Source organism: Lagenorhynchus albirostris, chromosome 7 (genome assembly GCF_949774975.1).
Source record: "Lagenorhynchus albirostris chromosome 7, mLagAlb1.1, whole genome shotgun sequence".
Lineage (NCBI taxonomy): Eukaryota > Metazoa > Chordata > Mammalia > Artiodactyla > Delphinidae > Lagenorhynchus > Lagenorhynchus albirostris.
The window spans coordinates 54,853,739-54,863,522 of NC_083101.1; the positions used below are offsets into that span (position 1 = coordinate 54,853,739).

The 9,784-nt window shown below is 43.3% G+C and overlaps 1 protein-coding gene across 5 annotated transcripts in view; it reads right to left on the reverse strand.

The window, feature by feature from the left end:
• The window catches only part of GLIS3 (GLIS family zinc finger 3), a 504,604-nt gene extending 495,828 nt beyond the window's left edge, over positions 1-8,776 (reverse strand). For 4 of the 5 annotated variants that reach the window (XR_009541593.1, XR_009541594.1, XM_060155031.1 and 1 more), the window contains exon 1: positions 8,519-8,592. The gene's annotated coding sequence lies outside the window, so the exon portion shown is untranslated. Of the gene's footprint in view, positions 1-8,518 lie in introns of all 5 variants that reach the window. The other variant, XM_060155032.1, reaches the window with a different exon arrangement.
• Between the last annotated feature and the right edge of the window lie 1,008 nt (positions 8,777-9,784).

Here is a 9,784-nt window from a genome sequence, read left to right on the forward strand (position 1 = left end):
ATAATATAAGGTATTCTCATGCACTGCTGCAGTGTGAAGCACGTTTTGCAATTCAATCAAGGACAGATAGAGCTGAATGTTCTTAGATCCTAGGAGTTCATTTTAATAAGCAGAATGTACCTTGTCCTAACACAGGTGACTGACTCCTCAGAAAAGATTGTATAAACAAAAACCAATCGTGTAAGTCATTTTATTGGCAACAATATAAACACAGCTATATTAGATGTCACCAATAAATCAAAATTATTCTTGTCTGCAATTTTAACAAGAGGAAAGTGCAAACATGTGCCTGTGAAGCTGGAGGATACTACAGAGGAAATGCACTGGATGCATACAATATCATTTCTCTAAACTGAAAGTATATTAAGTAACCAGCAACAAAGTTTAGTTGATCATTTCCGTGTTTTCATAACTTTATACAGTGAGACTGACACTCTCACAGACTTTACAACAGAGGTCACACAGAAACAGGGATGGAATAATTCCACATTTGGGATGTGGAGTGGAAACTTGGGGAGGTTACACCTTGTAACTAGTACATATAGACCGTATAGTCACTTGGGCACTCCCAAGGTCTAATATATGTAATTCGAGAATATTAACATATTTATTTTGAATACTAAGATGTTTATAGCTATTACTCAAGCAATATAATCACCAATAAAATGAAATCAAAGAAGTTTAGCTTTGAGTTATACCATACTTTACTTAAAAGTATGAAGACAAATCAGTGTTCCCTTCAGAAATTCAAGACCATTCTACCAAAGACCACTCAGAAAAGATTATATAATGAACTTATGGATCCCATCTAATAGAATTCCTGACTCTGTTTTAATCTGTGATTACAACTCTTTGCTATCGAATTAGAGATATACACATTTTAACTTTTTTATATAAAATTTTCTTAAAAATAAAAATAATCTTCCCTAAATTTATGGAGTAAAATATCTGGCAGTGCCTTTTTAATCAAATTTAGTGGCTACGATACTAAAAATGTGGGTAGTCAATATGGACAGGACACTGAGGAAAGGAAGGAAAGGGAAAGGGAGGAGAGGGACAGAAAGAAGGAGAGAGAAGGAAGGGGAGGGGAAGGCAGTGCTAAAAAATGACCAAATCTAATGCAGGAATTTATTCTGTAGTTAGTTAATCCTAACTTAAAAATCAGAAGCAGCATTGAGAACATTCCACACGATGCTAGTGATTACGGATATCTGGAAGAAATTCAGAACCTTCAAGAAAATACTGCTGGAGGGCATTATTAGAAGTTCAATAACCTCTCTTAGAATCTACTTTCCACACTTCAATGCATCTATGCAACTCTCATATCCCCCTAACTTACTAAATGTCACTATTTTTAGTAGCAATTACCTACAAGTGTTTCATCAACTTTGCCTCAGTCATGAACTCATCAATGAGTACAGAAAGTTCTAGAAAAACATGGCCCTACCAAAAAACGGCAACAGAGAGGGGGATAGTTAGGGATTCCCTTAGTCAGCTGCAAGAAATCACACACAATGAGAATGAACTTGAAACCAAAAAGATTTTTGAGACAAACATAGGTAAGTTCAGAAAGGTAACCATGCCTTGGCCCATGCATTGGCCCAAGGTGAATATGGGCCATAAGTTCCTAGATCTATGTTTAACAAAGTAATGTTTCTAAAGCACTGTTTTTCAAATTGACGGCAATCCATTGGTGAGCCCTGAAATCAATTATTCAATGGCAAAACATTTTTTTAATGAAATAGAACCAACTAGAATAAAACAGAAGCTATCAATGTGCATCAAATATATTAATGGTTAAGAATTGTTTCCTTTTAATGATTTGTGGGTGTATATGTCTGCATATCTATATGTATATAGTGTATTCTGGGTAAGATGAAAAATATATTTTCTGGTGGGTTGCAGACAAAAAAGCATAAAAGCTACTGTTATGGAAGCATTTGGACTATCTGCCTGCCCAGGTACTTAACAGGAATATCTGTAGACATAGACAGAATTAAACAACCAAAGTAAAACAAATACCATAACATAGCCGTAATAAAGAAAAGATCTAAATGTTTGACATTTTTAGCTTTATGAAAAATAAGGCTTAAATCACACAAAGCTACACTCCTACCACTGTTATCTTTCACTTTATCTTTTATTTAGTATCAACTGATCAACTGTGCTCTACAAATATCAATTAACCAACTGACTACCAGAATCAGGATCAAAATGACTGACAATTTTATATCTTCCTTGTTGTAAAGGGTACATGACCTTCCCTGGAATAAAACTTCACTTTTACAGTGATAAAGAGGGCAAGTATAAATTAACACATAACTGCCTTTGAGAACTGACTTTTTTTTGAAATCTGTTCTTAATACGAGTTAACCATCAGATCCTATGAAGAGGAATTTGAAATGGAAAAACGAACACATTCCCAGTGATGTCACCACTGAATTAATTACCTGAATTGCAAAGAGTGAACAAACACCACATGGCCATGGTTTGAGACACAAAGCCTTCTTCAGAAATATAAAAGAAAAGTAACTGGCTGGAGATTTTTCTTTAAAAAAAAAAATCCATCCTCACACAAGGAGATACACAGGTTGTAAAATACGGCAAATGAAAGTGCATTCTTTTTCACCTAGTATGTATAAATAACTACTCAGCCCATGTGAATAGCTATTTGCAAAGCTAAAACTCACTATATGTTCAAAAGGATAATAAACATCTACCTATGGAAGATTCTAGAAATAAACTGAATTTAGCACTCATTAAACCAAATATTCAAATATATTAAATTATCCCTATCACTTGTGTAACTGAGTGATTTCTTTCCTTCAGTGTAGTTAGTTATTGCTTAAAAGTAACCAATGTAACTATTTTTAGCTGTTGGTAGACAGAAGTTTTATACAAGTTAAATTATGTTCACTGACATCACTGCAGAAGTATGAATGTCCACAACAATGACTAGGCCCTTAACCAACATGACAACATATTTATTTAAAAAAAAAAAAAAAACCCTACATGAATGACTCAGTCAAGTTACAGACAGAAGTGGAATCTATTGGTCATGCTGCAAAGGTTGAGAAAACATTAATCCATTTCTTCACACACAGGAATAACAAGAATTCATATATAGGCCTGGCATCTGGTTACTTTTGTGTGTACAGTATTCAGCAGGCCTAGAAATGAAACTTCATAGATCTGGCTCAGAACTTCTGAAATAACTGACAATGAGAAAGCCTGACCTTTTTATCAAGGAGCCTGGGACGGGGTCTGATCTTGCACTATAATCCTATCTGCCCATCTGCAGTTCAGCAAGGCTTGCTGCACCTGAAGGAATGTGTAGTTGTTCCCATTCTTGGCCTGAAGAGATCATGTCAGACAAGAATGGCCCCCACCAGCTTTACTTCAAGTCTGCTTTCAACTACTTAGAGCCTTCATGATTCCAGTTTTACAAATAAATCCCCTGATTTTGTTCCCACAGTAGAAAATGATTAGATCCTTGTTTCTGTTCATCCTACATACTGCCTTTGAGTCCACCTGAGTGGTGTTTCCCCTCCTCCCTTCTTTTGCCCTCTGTTTCCCCAAATCCAGATTCTATTCAACCTCCAGGCCCACCCCACCTTAGGCCTTCTCTGATCCTCTCTTAATCCCTCTGTCTCTGATCTGTAAAATGGTGAGAATTACACTGTTATACCTAGTTCACAGCATTACAGAATATTAAATGAGATAATGCACGTTACTTGTTTAGCACACTGTCTGGTACATAGAAGGATCCAATAAATGTTGACTATTTCACTCTATGTACACCTCCTTTAACATTCATAACTTTCTGCATTGCCTTATAGTTATTTGCCTATGTTTCATCTTCCTGTCTAAATTCTAATTTCATTAAGTTTTAGGACTGTGTCTAAATTACCTCTGAACTCTCCCCAGCCCTTACAGGTACACAGATTATTTTATATTATACCTTTATATTTATATTTTTCACACTACCTGTGTCACACATATTGACTTTTCATATACATTTATGCACACATATTTATTATATTTATAGTTATCACACTGTACTGCTTATTTATACTGAAAAGCATAGTATAAATGAAATATATAATTATATATTTATACATTAATATCCTATATTTATCATTTATTGCCTGAATAAATACAGTCTAAGTAAGGTGTGACCATAAAATCATGAACCTTACGCTCTGTGCCTTGTTGAACCAGTTTAATTACAGTTGTGTGCTTCCTGGTCTATTCCTCCCAGTCTATTCCTTTCTTTATTAGAACAAAGCAGCATAAAAACTCCATCTCACTCTTCTGAGCCGGCATATTATTCTTGTCTTTACCTTGGCATACTCGTGAACAATGAGAAATCCTAACTAAAAGTCACAAAACAAATACAGTCATTTCAGTACTTTCACCCAGGCGCTTCTTTGCGTGTTGGGGGAGTGGGGGGGGTGCTATCCCTAACAGAGAGACTGCCGAATGCATTCTGGGCTGTCACGGTGGTAGCTGCTCCTCAGCATTCTCCTTGCTCACCCTAAGCTGGCTTCACTCATGTTCAGTCTCCCTAATCAGACAGTCATTAGGATGGAGAATAGGGCTTCTGCTTCTGTCAGCGTTTTTCCTTAATTCTGTCATATTAAGTAACGCCTGACCAACCAATTTCTGCAAGCCAAAATGTTCCCCTAAACTTTAAAGGGGAGTCCAAATTATTTGACCTACTAAAAGGTTGTTATATCAGCAAAAGAAGCCAGACCCAAGGGTGCATATTGAATTATCCCATTTACATAAGGTATTAAAAAGACGGGCAACATTATTACATCTCGTAGAAGTTAAGGCAGTCATTACTCTTGAGGAGAACACAGTGACTGGAAGGGCTGGGGGAAGATAGTGATGAGAAGAGAGTAAGAGTGATGTTTCTGGGGTGTTGGTAATGTTCCATTTCTTAATCCAGATGCTAGTTATTCAGTTGTGTTCAGTTTGTGAAAATTCATCAAGCTTAAGATGTATGTACTTTATCAATATTTTATTTTATCTCAATAAAAATATTTTATCTCAATAAAAATTTTGGACTTTGTGTCAACTCTGCCTCAAGTAAGTGGAAAACTAGAAAAACTTGGAATTTGAGCATCTTTTAATCAAACTACATGTTAATGTCATTTCAAAGACTTTACTGTAAGTTTTATCCTCCTGGAAAGAGTAAGGCAGCATGGTTATATTGCACAGATTTCCTATGTGCCGTTTATTTATGTTTTAAATTTATTTTCAGTCCTGATTGAGTCTATGAGCCAATCAAACTTTAAGAAAAGTTAAATGTTAAGTCTTGTATTTCAATCTTCCTTATAATATCCTCTACAGAAAATAATTACACAGAAAATGACTTCTCCAAGGAAGAGAATGTGCACAGGATGCCATTTCCTGAATTATCTCCTTCAAGAAGTACTCCTTCTATACTCTGGAAGAACTACAAATTAACATTACAACTCCAGAGATCAATAACTACAATATGAGAGAGACAACACCGGAAAGAATGTCCTCAAATTAATTTACTAGCAGGAAAGAACACTCAGAGAAAAAAGACTAAGAACACTGAGCTCTCTTCTGAAATGATGGAAAGACCACTTTCTGCCATATAAATGAAGGTAGGGCTGGTACATGATCAGTTCCTCCCAAGCAAACCAACCGACCCCCCAAGTATTCAATTTCTGACAGACTCTTTACTATTAAGGAACTTGTATGTTATCAGGAACCAGAGAAAAGATGCTCTCTCAAACTGGCCTAATGTGAACCAAGGAGAGATGGAGTTACAGCAGCAATTAGATTTAACTATTTACACTGCAGGATTACTGAGTCCTCTGGGTAACAAAGGAAAGGACTTCAACTACCAACAAGGAAAGGTGTTTGAAAGTAACTGGAAAAGAAATCCCCACTCTTCCAAGGTAGTGTTAGGGCTAATCTGGCTGCATAGACAACTAGTGAAAACATATGAAAACTGTAAAGCATTCAAAGGCGATCATTAAACTTCAACAGTTCCCAATTGCAAAAATAACATCACACTCTCCTGTCTCTAAGTGGCTTCAAACATTCATTGTGGCCGATCCTTTTTCTACAAACTTTTGCTGGTTGCAGCTGTTTCACACTTCACTGTAAGCAAACTTGAAGGAGGGAGAAAAGAAGGAATGGGAAAATTTAAACCAATACAAATCAATTTTATACAAAAAAAAAAAGTTTCCCCATTTATGTAAAAAGGGAGGTCCAGTCAGAAATGCTACAGAGAGGGAAACAGACGTCTGGCTAACTCCCAAGGCAGAAATCATGACTCATCAAAGCTTTCAGAAGGGACAGAATGAGACTCTGCATTTGTCTTGAGTTCACCTTCAGGCCAAGGAATGCTCTCTGAACTGGGAACTGGGAAACTTGATTGTCTGCCCTACGACTGTGACAACTGGCTCTGAGGCCCTGGGCAAAACTCCTAAAACTCTCTGGGTCTCAGTTTCCTCATCTGTAGGTGATAACCAAGATCCCATCATACTTGAGATTCCCTCTTTCCACAACCTAAAGGGAACTGGTCCACTGGGGGGAGCTGCAGAACATTCCTCTTCTCAAACTCCAGAGCCCCGGGCCCAAACTCTGGGGCGACGCTATGTCCTACAAGTAGGTGGGGAGAGGGTGCAAAGCCCTCTTCTCTGCAAGAAGGGACCGCAATTCCTGCTATCAAGTCCCTGCGTTTCCGGAAGTACCCTCCACCCCCACCCCCTGCCCTGGGTTTAGATGCTGCAGGGATGAGGGCCCAGCTGATGTCCGGGAAAGCCTAGTAAGGGGGTGAGGAATACCGAGGTGGGGGGGCTCTCCAGCCAGGAGGAGGGCTGGAGAGGTCGGGAGAGGTGCCGGGGACCCGCCGGGCGAAGGAGAAGCGTGTGGGGCAGGACAGGAGAAGGGCAGCACTTATCTGCTCATGACCCCCCTATCTTGGCCACCGGAGATCCGAGGCCCATGCCCCTGGGCTCTCTGGCAAGGAGTGAGGGGCGGGTCCGGGGAGGCAGAGGCGACAAAGCCCTGCTGGGGACGCGCTGCTGCGACCCCGTTACTCCCTGGCCGCCTCTGCCCCTAACCCTCGGCCTTGTCCGCAACCGAGCGCAGCAAAACAAAACAAACTCGTGCAGGCTTCCTGTTGTGCAACCCAGTCCTGAGTAAGTCGGGGCCGAATGAGCGCTGCGGCTGGCCCGCGGCTGGGAAGTCCAAGAGGCAGGGAGCAGCGCGCTGCCCGGCCCAATCCCGGATCCCGAGGAAGTCGCAGCCTGCTCGCCGCTCCCGGGAGCGCACGCTCCCGCCGGCCCGAAGCCCCCACCCAGCTATCGTCCTAATCCTTGTTCTTTCACTTCTTGCCTCTTAGACACCCCCAAGTCGAGGGTGCGACTCGGGAAGCCAGAAATGACCTTTCAGAAAGTTTCTCCCTACAGGTACCTAATTGAATCATCCATAGGATGACAAATCCGTCAGGGCCAAGTTTTCCAGACATTTGGGTGACTTCCTCATCACCGAAGTGACTTGTCAGCTCCAGTGAGTAACTTGGAAGTGTCGCTCTGGGCAAGGTGTGTGTTTAGGAGAAAGCCGGCTGCTCACTCACGCTTTCCAGAAAGCGGCCTCGGGCGACTTCAAAATACACACAGGGTCATTTATAGGGACTGGAGTTGTGCGCAGGACAAAGTCCCCGAGACTGAGACATTTCCCAAACAGTGCTGACATTTTGTCGGGCCCTATAAAAATGTAAATGTGAGGTGACAAACCTAGTGGGGAGTGTGCGCGTCTGAATCTGTGCATTTTGCGGCGTGGGTTTATAGTTATAGTTACAAGACCTGGTGGCTGCGAGTCGCTGGACCCGTCCCCACGAGGAGTTAATGTACCCCCTACCGGAGGACCTCCGGAGCAATGGGGAGGGACATGGGCTTGGGTGAGGCACAACATGGAAAACAGCCTTCGTTAGAGCTCCACAAACACGTGGAACTGGCAAAGGCAACTAAAGCCCCGTGAGCGCGAGAGAGACCTCATGTCAACCCATCAATTCCCACTTCTCCAAAGTTTCCCTTCAGTGGGGACTCATGGGTGGCGTGCACAACCATGCCCTTGCGTTCCGTAACCTGCCCTGATTTTGTAGCCTTCTGGACCCTGTAGTTTAGAAGAAAAGCCAAAAACAAAAAAAGTCTTCCTCATTAGAAAAACTTTAAAACCTTGTTGATTTCCTCTCCGTCTTCTTCAGTCGACGCTTTTAGACAACTGACAAGAACACGGCTTGACTCCTAATTGAGAATTGTTATCTATCTCAGTAAACAGACCTTTTAGAGAATCTGGGTGTTGGAGTGCACGTATTCTTAAACCTGAGCGAACGCCACCCGCTCAGCGTGGAAACAGTTCTAATACCTAGTTTGTATCTCTGAGCGTTGCAACTCCCCCACATTCTCAAGCGCCCGGCTTCTCCCGTCTCTCGCCTGCGAGCAAAGTTCCTATGGCATCCACTTACCAGGTAACCGGGATTTCCACAACAAAGCCTGGCGTGCGGGTCCCTTCCCCCGGCCAGCCTGAGCGAGTGACAGCGGGCGGCCAGCGCTGGCGAGGAGAAACTTGGGGCTCCAGCCCTTCAGCGCGCTCCCCCGGCTCTGCCTCCTTCGGAAATGAAAACTCCCATCCAAGCAGGGGGACAGAGCGCGGAAACCCGGCCCAAGTGCCGTGTGTGCGCGCGCGTGTGCTAGGGCAGCGGCGGCAGGGGGAGGAGGGGGCAGAAGTGGGGTGGCTGTACCCTCGGCATCAGCTCATTCTGCCGCCCCCTCCCCGCGCGCATACACACACACACACACACACACACACACACACACACACACACACACACACACGGAGCAAATAATATCTTTAAAAAGTTGAGTTTCGACTTTGTGCCTCGCGCGTCCTGTTCATCCTCGCCCTGGGCCTGGGGGTGCGTCTGGGGGCCGGCGCGGGATGCTGGCTAACTGCTTTCGGCGGGTTCCGTCGGGAGGACGCTGGTGCGAGCCTAGACGGCTGCGGGCAGCGAACGGGGCTGCGGGGAGGGGCAGTGGTGGCGGCCCCAGCGCTAGTGCCCGTGCGCGCCACGCTCTGGGCTGCCCTGGCGGCGCAGTGTGGACGCGGCTGCAGGGAGAGGGGAAGGGGGAAGAGGGAGGGAGGGAGGGAGGGAGAGAGGGAGAGAGGGAGGGAGGGAGGGGGTGAGGGAGGGAGGCGGCCTGGGAGGAGAGTGGATGTGTGTGCGGCCGCCGAGGGCCGGCCTGTAGGCAGCTGCTTCCTGAGTGTGAGCGCGGGAGGGGGAAGGGGGGACGGGCTCGCTGGTCACCAGGCTGGCCAATTCGAAGGCCGAGCTTGTGTCTCCCTCTCGACGCGATCAAGCACATAGTCCTTCCCGTGCGCCAGGGAGTCAAAGAACTCCAGAACCGGCTAACAGCCGGGAGACACTTCACCTTCTTCTTGGGCCTTATTTATTGAACGGGTTTGTTTTTTTTTTAACATGCAAAAGCGTCAGCATTTCGACAAGAGTTAATGTCAAAGCATAAACAAGTTAAATAAAAAAACACGCAGTAGTAAAATGGAGAGAAAAATTAAAAAGTGGAAAATGGCAAAAGGGTCTTTCTAATATACAGGATTGAAGGCACATAACTTGGAAAATGGATAGGTGAAGATGCCTTTGGCAACTTTTTAAAGTAAAGAATAAGCAGATAAGAGAGGAAGGTGATGGAAGTGTTACAAGATGTAAAATTCTAAA